General features: G+C 34.3%; 1 protein-coding gene across 1 annotated transcript in view; it reads right to left on the reverse strand.

Moving 5' to 3' along the window:
- CNTNAP2 (contactin associated protein 2) overlaps positions 1-18,576 on the reverse strand; it is a 1,033,176-nt gene that overhangs the window by 796,679 nt on the left and 217,921 nt on the right. The gene's annotated exons all lie outside the window — the stretch shown is intronic.

The following is an 18,576-nucleotide window of genomic DNA, read 5'->3' on the forward strand; positions in this document are numbered from 1 at the left end:
CCTTTTTCTAGTTGATCTGTAGTCTGACATCAGACTGTCAGAGAACTTGGTGCTTGCTCCTTCCTTTCTATTCACTAGGGTAATCCATTGTTGAAAATAGCAAATTTTGTGAAGAAAAATACAATACTATTTCTCCTATTCTTCACTGAAACCCTTTCATTTTATTCAAAAAGCAATCTACAGCCAAAAAGCACTCAGAGACCAATCCCAAAATTTTATATATATGTACATTCTCCAGAAAAAAAAAGTTACTTAGCAGCTTGATTAAACAACCTAAGTATCTGTTACATTTATCTGGGTTTTCCTTCACATCCTCTCTGAGAACACTGATTTAATTGCTCAGTATCCTGCTGTCACCAATTTGTCCTAGGTTAAGTATTTTCTAGTAGTACATATATTTCCTTTGCTAATAGATGCAAATTTCTTCAGGGAAACGGTTCCCTAGCTTTAATAAGGAGAGAGTTGAAAGTAAAATAATGATTTTCAATAAAAGAATTCTGATTCTTTTTAACAGAAAATGTACTAGTTCTTGTGAAGATTGTATCAAATTCAGTTGAATTCATTAAACCAAACCAGTGCATAAATTACCTATTATAGCTTCCTTTGCCATTTTCTTGGTATATGCTTTGAAATATTATGCTTTTTCAGCTTCTTTTACAGTTTTTGCAGAAATTCTTCTGTTTCCTGAAAACTGAAAAACCTTTCAACTTCAATTTCTCAACTGTTTTGTGGGAAAATGGAAGTCCAACTAAAGATGCTGCTGGCAGTTGGGTGCTTGGATGCCACTTGCATCTGCTCCCTTTTTGCAACAAGATGCATGAACTCATATTAGGCTACCAATTAATAAGCAGAACTCAAGGCATCTATTAATAAAACCACAGGTGTTAGTAACCAGCTAAAAATAAAAGCCTTAGAGTGTAGTAGGATTTCTATTTTAAAAATGGTGCAAAACCACACAACATAACTCCCTACAGTTTTCAGGATTAGCCTGTACCACTCTGGCCAGCCCATCCAAAACTGCTTCAGCCAGGCTGAGGTGTTACTGCTCTATTAAAGGGTGGTCTGTTTTGTGAGCTCAGTAATATATCAACTGCTTGCTTCAGAGAGAAAGACCTAAGACTCCACGGTGCATATTTTTAAATGCCTGAGGTCAGAGCTGGCATACACCAACTTTCATGAACTAAACACTAAAGTAGCTTCCTTCCCAAACACCAGGCACAGGTATTCTGGAAGAGCGTTTGCCTTCCACTGCACACAGGTACTGTTGCAAACCTCCTGCTGCTTTGTTACTTCAAAATATGCAACATTGAATTCCTGATTACAATTTATGCAAGCATACTGCTCTTATAACTGAACTGTTGCAGCATTTTCATCTACAAAATATATGTGTGAGCACCAAAGGATCAAGAGGCACTGATTTGGTGGGATGAACCAGATTAACTCCCTAAATTGGTCCTAGCAAATATGCACACACACAGTTGAATATCATGCTTAGTAAACTCACAAAAGCTTATAATTGTCTATCCAGATTCTCTTTTCTTGACTAAAAATTTGTAGAGAATAAGAGCATCAAATCTTCAAAATTCTAATTAATATTTGTTGATCACATTCTTGGAGTAGAAACCTTTTTGTCCTTAGATCAATGCTCCTTGCTACAGCAGACTGTTTTTAAAAAAAGTCCTTTAGAAAAAGGCAGACCATGTACATGAGCAACCCAAACCTAAATTTATTTCAAGCACTATCTCAAAAATGCAAAAAAGTGTACATGAGAAAAAACAAACTGCTGGAAAAGTGAAATTCATATTCCATTCATAGACCCAGGAAAACAGTTCTAATTTAGATACTATTTTGTGACTTAAATTTTATTTCTCCTGTCTTTCATTCAGTTTCTAGGAAGCATTTTTGTGGAAGAAAACTAAGTACTGCAGCTATAAATCCAAAATTTGGGTGAGCCCATTATACTGAAAATATAAAGCGAGAGGAGCACACAAATAAATTAAGATGGATTTAACATGGAGAAAAAACATCAATTTAGTCAATGCTTCTGTGTAAGCTCAACCTTAGAACCACATCCAATTATATGTTAATAAGCAAGACCAGTATTTTTTCTTGACATTATCAAGTGTTCAGAAAATCACACATAGTTTTCATTACTAATTTACAAAAAAAGTTCTTCAAATGAAAGATCCCAGAATTTAAACCTTTGGAATCTGCTACAATACTCAGTGAACATCATATCTGGCAAAAATAACGGGAAAAGAAAAAAACAAAACAAAAAAATTGACTGTTGTTAACAGGTGAGTTCTGTTCCACAACATAAGATTGTCCCATTATTAGGTAAATTCAATAGTGTCACACAGCAAATTTATGAAATAAAAAAAAAAAATTAAAGTATCTACTCATAAATTAAAACATACACAATAATGTATATTTATTTTGAAATGTAATTTCCATTGCAATAAGGAAACAATATAATATTTTTAGAAGCCTGTACTCATAAGTACTGAATGTATGCATGTATTCTACAAAAAAGGAAGATAAATCAAAAGAATAAATCTATCTCTAATGTTATTTTCAGTTAAATTATATTTTTCTTAAAACTACAAAGTGAGAAATCAATAGGACAAAATTAGTACCTTTTACCTGTCTTCCTATTCACTTAATTCTGAAGGCTACATAAAATGCAGTATTCATAGACCATTCTTGATTTTGTCTCTATTTTAAAACATGAGTATTTGGCTCTAATATATTGTGCAATAACACACTATAAAATATATGAAAAGTCACTCTAAAATGATAATATATCTAAAGCAATGGAAAGGTTCTGAAATAAACTTATAACAGCACTAATATTTTTGATTAAGTGTTTGTTTCAGAAAGAAAGATGGTTGAAATAAATTATTAATACTAACAGTCCCATCCAGTAGCATGCAATCAAAATCTTATTGTATTGTTAGAAAAATGCATAGAGCTTTAAAATCTTAACTAACTGATAAAATATACTTTCTATAGTTGTCAGTTTATGTAAAACCACCACACACCAATAACTGACTGCTGTAGTATCACTTGAACAAATCACAGTTTGAGGATGAATGTTCTTCTCTAGAAATAATCACCTTGTCTTCCACTATATTATTAAGTTTACCTTTCACAGAACAATATAAAAATTAAATTATTAGTTTATTATTCCAGTTAACATTATGGTAATGATAAAATATTCAACTTTCCAACAGTCTGGTTTAGTTTGTTTTTTTTTAATTCAAGTTTTTCACTATTTAAAAAACCCTTTAATAATCAGATAAGATGTTATAGAATGAATTGAATAGACCCAACTACCCACCTTTCTTTGGTCCAGATAAGCAATTCTTTGTCAAGACATGTACAATATACATATTATTTCAGTATCAGGAAACAATTTCACTGTCTTCCATCTTATGCTTCAGAAGTGACCATGATTTTGCCACAGACTTAAAGAAATAAAAACAGCATTCTGTAGAAACATGCCAGCTTAATATGAGCCTCGGTTTTACTGAATATGGGATCAAGCTTTACTCTTGATTTTGTGACTTAACTGTCTTAAAATATGACTCTAGCAGTGTTGAAAAAAACCCAACAAGCCTGAGTCCTTGTACTAAATTTTGCCTTTCTTATTCAATAACTTCAAAGGCACTGCTACTTTTTAAACTGAATTAGTACAAGAACTAGACATTTTCATTTATCATGTTTTCAAGCATCGCAGGGCTGGGGAGAACCATTACAGGAGCATCTCAACCCTTTCCTACAATGGCAGGAATGTCAGCAGAGACTTATCCCAACAATGAAAAATTTTAGGTTAATATGGTCAGTGACCAGAAATGAGTAGCGCTACATAAATATGGTTCTACATTCAGAAAGAGGAAGGAATTTAAGGAAAAGGGCACAAAATCTTTTGAGCCAAACATGGATGGGACTTTCTCCTCCGTATGTTCTCTCCAGAGGAGTAGCTGAGTATACATAAATATTAAGGTTTCTCATGTGGCATTTTAAAGCCTTTCATTTAATTAGAGTCTTGTATTATTAAAGTGTAGCACGTATGAAGAAGGCTCATTGAGTTCTATCACAAGCAAAGCACATCAGCTATTTGATGCTTCCCGAAGTGTGTGACTATTTACAAAAATGGGAAATGTGATATCAATGACAATGCACACCCTTTCTGGTCCAACTGCTATTCTGAAAAAAATAGAAACATAAACCACATTTTGGTCAAATATAGCACATAATGTAACATCTTTGGTCTTTTCTACAGCATGAAATATTTAAAAGGACCTTGATAAACAGTACTTTTGGTGTGCAGAGAGCCATGAAATTTTCAATTGTACTGAATGGCCTTCTAGTGTCCTTTTTCTGACACAGCACTTTTTATGAGTGCACAAAAGCTGCCTAGAACAAAAGGTTTTCATTCTTTAAGAGCGGGAAAAATTACAAACAAGGATTCCCTTGGATATCAAAGTTAAGGGCTTTTTTTCATTTTTTTTAAAGGAAATATGAGAGATACAAACAAGAAAACAGATATGGCAGACTTTAAACCCTTTAATAAACTGAAGGATATCTGTTGTTATTAAAAGGAAATACAAAAACACTGACAGCCGCATCTTTCCACCTTCATAATCTGTATCATAATAATGTTTAAGACCTAACTCTTCTCTCCAGAAGATAAAGAGCTTCTGAATGGAAGTAGTGACAATGTGCCATGTCTTCTGCATCCTCTTGTCTCTGCCCACCTCTCAAAAAGATTTTCTCACTGTGTCCTAGATCAAACACAAGACCAATTATTCTGACCTCTTGCTTGCACACCTATTTTTATGATATTAATATGCCTTAAGGTGAACAAGATAGCTGAGACTTCCTGCTCCCTTCCTCCAGCAAACAAGAGCTCTAAACTAAGCTAGAGCTCGAATTTGTATAGGGACAGGCAGGATGAGATGAAGAAAGTTGCGTGGTTAAGGGTATATTGTTTTTACCATGGATAATTTTGAAATTTAAACAATACTCTGTGAGGCGCTTCCCGCAGTCTGTATGTCAAACTTATTATAAAAACCATCCCCAAAATGAATAAGGGAGGAAAAAGAAGCAACATTACTAGCCTGTCTCACCAGACTTAGTTTCAAGAGTGTTGAAGTCTGCTGGAATGTAGGGCTTGTGGTGCTTCAGAGATTCACTCAGGACAGTGTGCTCACAGACAATTTGGCCTGCGCTGAACTCCTTCAAGAGTGTGACGTGAACTCTTTCAGAATCTTGCCCTCTTGTTAAAGTAGAAAGATATGGTAATAGCTCACATTTACATAGTGTTTTACATTCTTAAAAGCTTTTTAGACATTAACATATTCAGCCTGAAAGCAGTATTACACACACAATATTCTCTACTTTACAGACTACTGAACAAACATAAAGCAGTTAAGATTCCGACTTGTGCTACTTATTCTTTTTAGAAGTTGGGAGAGAAAAATCAGCAGTACTGGAGAGGGAACTCAGATACAAAGAAATGGCCCCAGTGTTGTGGTCTTTTCTTCTCCCTGTCCCTTTGGATTTTTACCTTTGTATAAACTCATCACTTGTGATTTCAGAGCTGAAGTTACTGTACCTTATCTAAGAGTAGTACTGTGAGGAAAGCAGTAACCTTGTCAGCAGAAAAGCACAGAAGACTGAAAGAAGGCTGATACCCAGCTGTAACAGCTGAGCTTGCAAAGTGAATTCCCATCATCTTACAAGGTATTGTTATGTGAGAAAAATTTTCTCTCAATATTCTATAGGCTAAGTTTACGTGAAGGTCAGTAGAAGTTTTTCTGATACAAAAGACAGCAGCAAGAGAGGTTTAGTCCCCAAACACTCTGTGTTGCTGTGTTCTTTCTTATTTCTCCTTAACCCGCAAAACTAATAGGGAACCTCAGGCTAAATCAAGCAATATTCCAGGAGAATATTTTAATTTGCATATTTTTCTATGTCCAGGGGACACATAAAAACAATCTGCCACAAACATTCCAAAAGTTCACAGGAGTTAGAGAGGGTGTATACTCGGAATTGTTGCTTGCTCAACCAACTAAACTCTTTTCTGCTCTAGGGCAGACAGTTGTTCAGGTTCCTGCAAGAGCTTTTTCACATTTGTTCTTCCATAAGGAGGGAGGAAAAGACACATCCCCAGTCACAGATATTTGCAAGCCACACTAAAGATGTTATCATAAAATAACTATTTCCTAGTTTTGTTGTCTAATTCCCACTGCAAGTACCACCCTAAACACGTGCTTAATTCTTCACCCTTGAAATCAGCTGACTTAGCAGCAAAATCAAAACCAGTATCAGTTACCCATACCTCTCTTCATGTATCCCAAGTTAATTTTCCTCAAAAAGTGTCCATACAATTCTACTTTTATTAAAAATTTGTTTTTTATTAAAGACTGGGATGTTTGTGAGCAGTTGGCAAAAAAAAAAAAAGGACATTTGTTTGAAACCCTGCCTATATATCAAACTTTTTCATCAGTTTCCTTTAAAGAATGTGTCATACCTTGACAAACCAAACAAATAAGTCCCAAAACCACAGTTACTGTAAAAATTATCCTTATTACTTTAATTGTAGATAACCTCTATTGCAGTTAACAGGATTTTTCTGCTGTTGTTTTGTTTAGAAGTAAGGATCTCAAAGATGAACAGATTTTCCATGCTCTGTATTTCATTTACAAACCTAATGTAACTTTTGGGAGCTATGTTTAAAAAAACAAGGACAAAATTTACCTACTTGTGCCATTGTATGAAGTTGTGCATAACAATTTTTCTCTTGTAGAAATGAAAAATACTTATCTTTGCTAGAAAATCCCATTACTATAAAAAATAGACCACATATTGGACCGAGATTCTTCCCTCACTCTAAATGACTTAGAGCCTGATTTCTGATTATACTTCTATTAAGTTCATACTTGCAGGAATATCCAAAAAGGAATGTCTGGTAACTGTAGCACACCTACTCAATTATTCAAACTGTGAAAATGAAGGCAGAGGAAAGAAGGAATCCTAATATTGGATCTATTTTAGAAAACATGAAAGCCAAAATTCCACCAGAAAATGATAACAAAATACACAAACAATGACAGCAGATTTTTTTTCAGACACATTTTTTTTTTAATTGAGCTTCAGATGATGAATTACCTGTACCATGAAGGTTTTTCAAGGAGAGAGAATACTTTTAATTACTATCAAACTCCTATGGAACTGAGAAGAGTCACTTGATAGGACATTAAACATGCCTGCAAGGTTGACTAGTTAGCAGTACAGCTGTTAAAAAATACTTTGGCTAGAATTTAAATAACACTGAATTATAATGACAGCAGAGGTTTTGTTTTCTCTCAACATTATTTGCATTCCATTAATTTCAAAATTTCTTTTAAATAGATTCCCACCACAATTCATCTATTTCCTCCTGCTGTTCACTTTTAATTTAAGGAAGAAGGCAGGATTCTTTATCACAGATTCTACTTCCACAGAAAATACAGGTTCTTTTCTCTTAACTATGTTAAACACCATCCAGGAACATTAATGATGCCACAGGTTTTCTGCTAAGTTTGTATTGTTGTATTTTTGGATGAACATGTTAGATCTTCCAGTTCTATACCTACAATACACATCTATAACTTTTATTCACCTTCCTTACTTCTGACAGCTGCCAAGTTTGATACTGCCAATTTCAGTTACAGATAACTAAAAGCTTTTGTAAATTAAGCAGCTTGTACCTTTTCCAACCAATTTTCCTCTCACAAAGAACCAGGTCCCTTTTTTCTTTTGTCAATTACGGCCTTACAAAGCCTAGAGTGTCCATTTGAAAAGGACACACTGATTTTTGAGCAAGATCCTGCTTGTATAAAATTCCAAACCTTGATGTATTGGCATGGAGGCTGAGATAACCTTTTATCTTCAAATATAAAAGACAGTATCTGCTTCTGCATCCACATCTGATGAGTGCGGAGGTGTACAAGTAACTGGACACTGGCTTGTCAATGCCCAGCTCTTATACAAATATCTTTCTGAGACTATGAGAAAAGAGTGGACAAGACTAATCCAGAGGTGCCTTGTGTTGTTGCATGTGTTTGTTTTTTTTTTTACTGCCCCCCTGCCCAGATACCAACACTGGCCATGAATACATTAATCCCAGAACTAGAAACTCTAGAAACATATCAGTGTAGTGCTGAGATTTGTACAGCTAGGGAGCCTGAACAAGGCAGTGTCCTGAAGTAAGAGCTCTGGATCATAGAGCCTCATACCAAATGGTTTGGAATTAGTGCTGCAATTTTTAACTTAATTCTTAATGGTGAATATGGCTGAAGACCACAAGTCATTTTCTAAAGGAATCTACTGTCTAGAAGCTGGTGCTCAACAGAATTAAAATTCCAAAATACCTGAGACACTTGGAAAACAATATATGAACTGAATTTCACAGGTACCTTTGGAAGACATCTTTACATCTTTATTCCCCATCTAAAATGCATAAAAGAGTATATGGATGAGGTAGAAAATGGGGAAGTGAGACAAAAGCTACTTCCAAAATAGAAAGGGTTGCTAGGCTTTTCTTTCTTTTTTTAACTTAATTTCTGAGCAGATCAGCCCAGATAAACTAACTTGGGTGTATCCTACATGGCTTTTATATTTGACTTGCAAAAAGAAATGATGTTACTGATGTTATATTTAAACCTGTGTATTGAGGAAGCATTACCATCTGCTATTGAAGTAATCATGCAAAAGATCATCCTAATTTTCAGAAGTAGTTAGAGATAAGATAAACTGGTTTGGGTTTTTTCCTTTTTATATGCATGCTGAAATAAATAAAAATACATTTTTTAACCTCAAAATAAATTAAAAAACAAATTACTTTTTTACAAATTCTCTTTTTATGCAAGCTTGGGTACCATTTTGGAGATATATAATAGAGGCTAATTTGAGCAACATGCTCATAAGCAGAAGAAGCACAACAGAGACTGGATTACCACAAAGCAAACAGTTTACAAGTGCCTCCTGGTGGCATTTGCAGATCAAATAATTTGAGTTCACAGAAAACATGATTTTCAAAAATTTCTAACTTGAAGTTTTACAGCTGAAAAGTATCAGTGCCAAAAATATTTTTTACTTTTTTTTTTTAGAACTATAACACAGAGCAAATAGTAATTTAATAAAAAGATGGAGGATGGGAAGGAACTATCTCTTTCAAAAGGAAAGGCCATACCTAGAGCTCTAGCTTTGGCCTTAGATTCTCCCAATTAAGCTGCTTTAAATAGATGAAGCTATATGCTTTATATCCTAAGCAAGCTATCTAAGGAACACAGCCTGAAGGAAAAAAAACCCTTCTTTTTATATGTCTTCAAGTGCATCATATGGATCTCAGTGATTAAAAATTGTGGCTCAGCTTCAAGATGTAGAGTTTAAATTATTGGTTGGCATAATATGTTGTGCAGTTCAGTGGAACTTGCTTCTAATAAATTTCAGCTGACATATCAACTTATTTACAGAATCATAATTAGAATATCTAAAAACATGTTTGTTCCTTACTTTATTAGGTGATTGGGAACAATTTCCCTCTCTTTTATGGCTAGAAAGCATGTGGCATGGACCTCAGGGGGAAATAGGACTATTTGGCAAAAAAATGCTTTTCTCAGGTTTTTTAAAAAGCACCATTCAAAGTCTGGCAACAGGTCGAGAGTTGTTGGCTTCTTCATTACTGCCTCCATCAATGACATCACCTAAAGCTCTAAACAAATAATCTGTTGCTGGAAATTATTAAAATATAAGGGTTAGCAGAGCATACAGGGGAGTTTTTAGGACTGCATGCACAGTCATCTTTTCTCCCAGTTGATGCTCTTCTACTAGGAATAATATCAGAAGAATTTTGCCCATGAGAAAGGTTGTCTCCCTACCTACTAGACATGAACACAGACTGTTATTTCTTTTTTATACCTTTTTTCTTAATCTGACAGGTATTAAAAGCCAAACGACTAATAAAGGCAAATTAATAGGTAAAATTTGCTGAAGTATCAATTTCTTTAAAATGAAATAAAACTTTTCATTAAAAGAGATTAATGGTCTCCTAAAAGGTACCCAGAGCACTTTTATGAGCAAGGAAACTAACACTTTCAAATGAATAAGTCACAATTTTAAATGAAAAATATCTACAAATACAATGTAAATGAACTTGTTTTATGCATTTAAAATCATTGTAAATATTTCTACAGAAGCCTTACACCAATTGCACACCTTAATTTCAAAGTTCAATTTCCATTAAAAAAAACACTTGATTTTTTAATTGAACTAAAGTGATCAATCACTTGATTGATCACTTTAATGCTATTATAACGTACTGCTTACATCAAACAGCTGAGATTTTAAGAAAAATAAAACCAGATCCAAAATCTTTAGAAACAGGAGCCTTTGAGTTGAGCACTGATCACTGTTACATCAGAATCCATGGAAAGCCGTCCCATAAAAGCCAAGTAACCCCTCCACTAGCTCTCTATATCCCACATGTAGCTTTTGGTCTTTGCTCTGGTTCTCAGTTACCAGCAGGAAAAGAAGTTCACTAGTTTATTTTGTTGCTGCTTTCAGCACAAGACAGGTGGAGAAGCTTCTCCTTAGCTATAGAAAAGAAAATAGTAGCTGAGACACCTGCTTGTTTCAAAAACTTCAGAGAAAAAAGGGCAGCATCTCTGTATCCCTGATTCACACCATACTGAGTGCATGTCCTGAGGTTTATCTTTCAATCGTTCCTCTCTCCTATGCTCCGCAAGCATAAGGTACATATTTTAGGCACAGAACTAAGCAGTAATTATTACAGTTTCTTAAATCCATGTCTTTTTCTATGTGTAGTCCTACTTCCAAGCAACCCAACAAAACACACAAAATAGAGGGCATAAAAAGAAGTATTCCTCCAGAATACGCTTTCTAATTCAACAGTAACCTTGCAATACACAACATAGACAGAAATTTTCATTTTATTTTCAGTGCCTGCTAAGAACAGAACAACGTAAGGAAAGAGTACATAGAGCTAAAAAAAAACAAAACAAAACATTTTTACATAATTTACCTAAGTATGAGTTTCAAAAGAATAGGGTCAAATAAAACTCTTTGCCCATTCCAGTTAGTTAATTCCATACTTTTTTTAGCAAATGCATATTTTCTCTGTTGGAAGATGCATTTCCCACAAAAATTCTAAATATTTTTGTCAAGGTCTTCATAACCAAAAAACACACAATTTTTTTAAACAGTATTATTGGGAATTGTTGAGTGTCAGGTGTAAAAAAATAAGAAAAGCTTATAAATATCTGGAAATATTGATCTATTAGGAATTTTGTTCCTGTTGTTTCTCCATAGTAGAAAATTTTTAATTGCAAAAAATGGAACAAGGAAAAATTGATTTAAAAAATCAAGGAACTGCAGGAATTTATGAAATAAAGATATTAAAAATCAATACATCTTGTAATAACTGGCTAAAACTGAAAAGAAGAAAATTTTAAAACATCTGCAAAACTACCAGAAGCAACAATAAAGTAAAAGAGAAGGAGGATAACTGCATAATGATGCACTATGGACTAGCTTATGGCAAAAATGTTATTTAAAGGAACAAACCAGAATTACTTAGGAGAAAAAGGAAGATTAATTATAGGTCTTTAAGGGATATCTGTTCTCTGGTTGTATGCCTCTGACTTCAGAACAAAAGTTGCAACAGTTTTAATTGGATCTTTTAAGCTCATACAAGCTTCTAACACATTAATTTAGATCACTTTTAGCTTAGGCAACATACCAATGACCCAATGTCTGACCTAATTTAACCAGTGGTCAAGCCTTCTTAAATGCCTTTATGCAGGGTGTGAATACTAATTTAACTAGATTTTTTGTTTGTTTTAAATCTCAAAGAGATCTGGTTTTATGTTTAAACTTGTATAGTTCCACCATAATGAGTGCTAATGATGCATTTAAGATGCACTTTTAGTCAGAAATGTGACTTGCAAAAATGATAAGTTCTTCCTGAATAAAATTTCTTCTGTGTACATGATTCATATTCATTGCCTTTAGGGGGAAGTAAGATTTTACAACTTAACAAAACACAGTCAATGAAGGTAAGAAAGAGGTAATAGCAGTTTATGTTTTTTCACAAGCTTCACAGTAAAACCAGCAAATCATTCCAAATGAACATATAATTTTGTTACCTTACATAGCTACCCATCATTAATGAAGATAAAGTGAATTATGCAGTTATCTGCAGATAATTATCTTGTATTTGCCAAAAAGAACTCAGTTTTGGATTCAGGTATCAGATTCTATTCCTATTATGCACATTTAGTATCAACAAAACACAGGAGTGGAAAAGTGCTTTGTCATTATTTTAGCCATCTTTCAGAGAAAAAGTTTGTAAGAAGCAGAAATTGCAAGCAAAAAAGCCTTTTTTTCCCAGGAAATACCTTTGAATTGTTTTGTTTCAGAGCTTTGCCATCTTTTGCATTGACAGTCTATCAAGCAGAGTCCTTTAGCAAGCTTGAGCCCTTGAATTTATATGCAGTCAGTGAAGGCTGGGAAGAGTCCTAGAGGATAATTTAATTACCTTTCAATATAAGGCTGCTGATTGGCAGTAAGAGATGAAAATAAGAGTCAAATCCCTCCAGGAATAAACTGCAAATGCCTGATGTTTTATTAGAGTATCATAATAATCCCACAGGTAGGTGAAAAAGTGAGTGCACAAAAGAGGCATTTATTAGACACTGTAAGGGAAGCTAAAATCTAATCTATTAACATACCAAGTGATCATCAAGGACAAGTTTGATTTAAGAATCTGTTTTGTGGCTTGCAAATATGTCACATCACTACAGTACTGTGCCCAAGATCTGCTGTGGACTGTAACTATACTCCACAGAAAAGCCATCTGCCATCCATGTAGACCTCCAATCCTTCTCCAATCTATCTGGGATAAGGAGCAACCAGGTCAGTTTTAAATTCATTAGTAACCCAGGAACAGAAATATTTTGCATAACTAATGTTCAGGACACTGCACAAAACTTTCCGTTCCATAAAAATCTGTCATGTATCTGTGAGAAAGATGCCCAAAAGATACTACACCTTGTTCTAATAAACAACTTCAGTATTAAATCTGCAATGCAAAAGTGCAGTGTAACATCATGTAGCAATGTTAAAATGTTCATGTGAATATTAATTTACCAAAAAGTCTGATGAAACTGATTATTAATCTGATAGTGATAAAAACATTACATTGTGGCTAGATATTGCTACTCACATGATTTGTTCATCTGTCCAGAAAATATTTCTCATCAGCCATTATGCTCCGATTCTTTAATTTAGCGTATGAACCCTAACAAGGTGGGCTTTGTTTTTTTAGTGTATACTATGAAGCTCAAAATATAGATATGACATTACCTAGAAAAGACAGTGTACTGAGTCAGAGTATTCATTTGCACACTTCTACCTCTCTTCCAGGGTTGCTGGAGGCCCAATGGTTTTAATGTGCACTAAGTTACACTTAAAAAATACTGCTAATAAAACCATTGCAATGAACAACACTTATACCTACCAGTATTATTTAAGACCTACAATTGTTTGGTCAGGAATTTACATTGATGTTTGACCACAAGTGCATCAGAGACATCCATTAACTTACATTATGCAGTGCTACTGCAAAGTATTTGCCATTTATTTGTGTGTTAACTTCCTTGAAAATCCTGCTTAATTCTCACGTGACCTCTTCTCTTGGATCAAACTCATCAATGTCTAACACTCATTAAAAAATTTTCTTGTGGCAACTCTGATTCACTTGAGGAATGCTGTCATCCAAAGAACCTTCTGTAAATGCGGGGAATTGATGCCCAAGAGCATCTCGCTCTGAGCTAAAGTTCAATTACATTTTATGATAGTTTTTTGTTTAGCAAAAGAATGACAAGTGACATTCTGAGGTCAAATGTATTTGCTTCTGCATTTCTGTAATCTCCAGCTATGCTGAATGCCTCTTTCAAATTGCAGCTCCCAGTTTTTGATGATAATTACCTTTTAGAGAATTAATTCAATTGCTTGTTCTAGCAGTCCAGATTTTGGATTCCTTAAGAAAAGCCTGTTATGCCTTCTGTTGTGAACTAAGCTCAATTGTTACCTCAGAAGTATTCACCTTCATTCTAATGAGTTGATATTATCTATTCTGCAATTTTCTTTGTACATAAAGGTACACAACTGACAGATGGCTTGGCAAATTATGAATATTTACAAGCAAAATCTTTTAAAGAACATCTAAGTGTTTCTTAAATTGCTGCCCTGCATAACCCTTTGACAAGGCAGAAAGTTATTTCACTGGCACCAAAAAATAAACCTGAAGGTTTTGACAAGAAAGACTCATCTAGACTGACATATTAATTTAGAGAAGACTATCAGTGCCAGTGTTCAGCTAGGCAAGTGTCATAAAAAGGTTTGAAATTATATGAAAATAACTACTAATGTAACCTCAGTCTTATTGCTAGGACTAGTTTATGGTTATATAATCACAGAGCAGCAGTCAATTCTGCCCTAAATTATGAGGTGAAATAGCAACCAGAAAAATCCTTTTTTTGACTGGGTAACACAGCTTGCATAATGATCGTTCTTTAATCAACAGATAATATTACTAGAGTAGAAGCTAATTATCATAAGTTAACTACCTTCTGTGCACCCAAGTACTGAGTAATGGCTACATTCAGGTTGTATTACAATCACTTTGTATTGTACCAGGTGGTTTTAAAAATACTAATTTTATTTTGTGGCTGTCATTACAGTAGAAAATAGCACAAGAAGAAACAGAATGGAAAGATGCCAGAACGTGGAGATACAGTGTACCTCCCCCAATCAGGGACTAATTAATTCATGTAAGCAGAGTGTCTATAAATATGCAGTAACTACATGAAACAGCTGATTTGCTTTAATGATGCTTCATTTTTCTAAATGTTCATTACAAACTAATAGCAATCTGGCAAGCTGACTGGCTCATACTAATGTCATATTTACAGCAAAGTCACTTCATATGAGACAAGGTTCACATTTGTAGCAAAGCTATTTCATATGGAGCATAAATTACAATACTCAGTACAGAATTGCAAGATGAAAAAGATGTACAATGCTCAGTACAGCTACCTGTTCTCCACAACACTGCTGACCATAAAAAAAAAACACAAACCCAAAATACCTTATGCAAACAGTACAATAATAAAAGGCTTTGCTGCTATTCCTACTTCTCACAGATAAAACAGAGAAAGAAGACATTTACCCAAAGACACTCACCCAGAGTCCCAAGTGAGAATTTAGGAAAAAAATGTCTTGAATCAAGGATTTCTAGTTCAGTCAATGCAATTATTCTTCCTTCATTGATAGTTCGCTACCAGTTTTTGAAGTAATTTCTCTTTAGGTTTATAATTCTGAAGTATTTTTAGTACTCCACCAATTATTCTTCCTAACTGTTTTTTGGTAAAAAGAAATCTAGCATTTTTATTTAATACACTAAAATAGCATATTTTCTCTATCTGACCTTCTCCTACATAAAGAATTAACTGTTCTGGAAACTAATTTATATGACTGGGGCATTCATACTTAGAAATTTAAACTTCTTGTCAAAGGTCAGCTCTGATCATCTCTCTTCACTCTAATGCTGCCCTCTTTCTGTGTAAATGTTATGCTTTATTCCCTGAATAAATTTTTCAGGCCATGTTTACTGCTGGTGTTTGTTTCAAGCAAACATCAATCTGACAACCATGATTAGAATTTTTCAAGAGCTTTAATTCCATCTTAGAGGAGCTGAAATTTAACTTAAAGTTCAGTAGACATGGTATAAGTAAGTCAGCTGATCTTCCCTACCAGAGGAAACTTCACACATCTCCCAGATACCATATCTCTCTTCAGATTCTTTGCAAGGAGAATAATGATTTCTTCAAAAATAAACTGTTCATTTGAGTCCATAAATACACACAGATTTTATGTGCAGAAATAACAGACTCAAAGGGAGTAACTGGTACATTCTCTTCTCTTGATATTTCGATAGGACGGCAGAATCTTTAAATGCAAGTACAAAACTACAAAGGAAATTAGCATCTGCTAGCAAAATAGCAAGAACCTTGAATACTCAGAATTATAACTTATATGCTTCATCATAGAGCACAGAAACAGTACTCACAAAACTACATTTCTATATATTTGACCATACGGACCATGCTTATGTTATCAGCCCAAGTGATGTTCAACCACTCTTTTGGCTACAGGCAAGATTCTGTCTCAGATAAACTCATAACAGTGTTCAGGGAGGGATGAATATTTGCAGTGGAAGAAATATTTAAGTATTATATGTTCAGTTGTGTTCAACATTCACTTTTGCAGCTGTGTTATACTTGTCTTGCTATTTTTCATTCCTTATTCAAAATAAGAGATAACAAAACAAAGAAATGTTGAGAGAGAGATTTCCTGCCTCTGTTTTAGCCATACTTTGTTCTTCACAAGAAAGGACTATTTGTGCATGAAAATCTAGGAATTTCTTAGTCAAATACTCCACACATCTGAGAAATAAAAAAATCCTGTACAAATGTAGACAGGATAATTTACTACCACCAGTTTATTTACTTGCCTTCTTATTTCTGCAACTTTAGTTTCTTTTCCTTTCATAATTAATTAAATATTCACAGAGACAGAAAAAGCATAGAGACTAGTAGTAGGGAAATTCAGCAGGACTGAGGGCAATGTAAAGACTGTATCATTTGCATATGAACACGGAACAATTTTGAATGACAAGTCATCAATCACAAAGGTTCCTGTTATGCCCTGGTTATGCTGTTTGTGTGGATTTGACCATGTGGACTAACATAAATTTTAGAAATGTTGGTATTGAACATACTCTTTCTGTATACATACTCATAATGTAGGCATAAAGGTATTGCACTCATAATTACTCTTGTACATATCTGTAGAATACACTATATGAAGTAGATGAATTTAGACATGAATTGATACAAACCTTATTTGTGTCTTAATGAAAATACTATCAGTACAACAGTGCCATATTAAGCATCAGCACATATGTTGCTGTAACCTAGAAGAGTCCTTAGCTGTGTATGAGCCATCTTACATTCATGTCGGCGTGTCATCTTAATGAACCCAAATACATTCTGAACAAGAAACATTTACCCAAGCACAGGAAATGTATTGTTTTTGAATATAGACTTTGCTCAATATACCTTCAGGAAACTCTGTACCAAACTCATTTATGCCTTAAAACTTGAGAAGCAAAATGAAGTTGCATGTATTATTTTCAGAATCAAGGAGACTACAAAACACAGAAAACTTGAAACTTAATTAGATGAGCTTCAAATTCCCTGTTTGAGACTATTAAAAAAAAGAAATAGCCACTTCCTGGAATGGAGAGATACTAAAGTTGAATTATTCTGCTTGAATAGCTTTATAGCCTTCATCACCTTCATTTTGATCAGCAGAATATTCATTCTAATAAGATTTTAGTCTAGGAAAACAGATTCATGTTTTACTTTTTATAGGCCTGACCTTGTTTATAGTCCATGGCTTTTTTCAGTTTAACCTTGTTGCTTAACAGAAAAAGTGAGTTACTAATGTTAACACTATTTTCCCATCAATGAAAAAACATTATTAACATTAATCTTGTCTCCTCAGAAAATCGTATTAAACAGTATTCTATCTTATACTGAGATAAATTGCTCCCTTTACTGTCTGAATCCTGAAATATTAATGAAGGGCATAAACAAAAGTAATTTTTTATCATAGTGAGTGATCCATACCACTGTGGTGTTCCAGCAGATCTTACCAGAAGACAGCATCACTCACTACTGAATTTTTCAATCTGTAATTCAGTGCAAAATGTCAATTTGGTTAGCCAAAAAGCAAAAATACAATAGAAGCACAGAGTAACGCGAGATCGCAAATTGTCAGAAACAACCAAAACCACCACTCCCACCAAAGTAATTAATAGAAGACTATTTTCAGCAGATCGTGTGACCCAGTTTACAATTTAAATTAATGCAGCTTACTGTGAGGTAAAACAATATATAGTGATATAATTGCAATTTCAGATATATCACTTGTGTATTATAAAGGTGGCAAACCCAAGAGCTTCCTTAAATGATCCAATTGTTTAAAGAGATATGAGTGATTTACCCTCATTATCTCAACAAGGCACAACAAGAAGACAAGGGTCATGAATGTACCAGCTTGTTTTGATACTTGTGTGGGCTTTCTGCCTGTCTCATCAGCCACTACTCATGATGAAAAGTAGAGGTGCTGCAGGGGTGTCATCAGAGGATAAGGGAACTGAGGTAAAGACTGGGGTCAGATTTCCAAAGCAATCACCATTCTGTGAGGTTATTTCTTGTATGAATCTCAAACGGTGCTAAATAATGGTAAAAATAACACTGCTTGCTAAAAATCACAGCAGAGAAAATTATTTAGCAGCCTGAAAAGTCTGTTCACGGCCTCCCAAGTCCTTAAGGTTCAGATGGACGCTCACTTGGAAGATTTAGGGGGAGTTTAAGC

The sequence above is a fragment of the Molothrus aeneus genome, chromosome 1 (genome assembly GCF_037042795.1).
Source record: "Molothrus aeneus isolate 106 chromosome 1, BPBGC_Maene_1.0, whole genome shotgun sequence".
In the NCBI taxonomy this organism is placed as follows: domain Eukaryota; kingdom Metazoa; phylum Chordata; class Aves; order Passeriformes; family Icteridae; genus Molothrus; species Molothrus aeneus.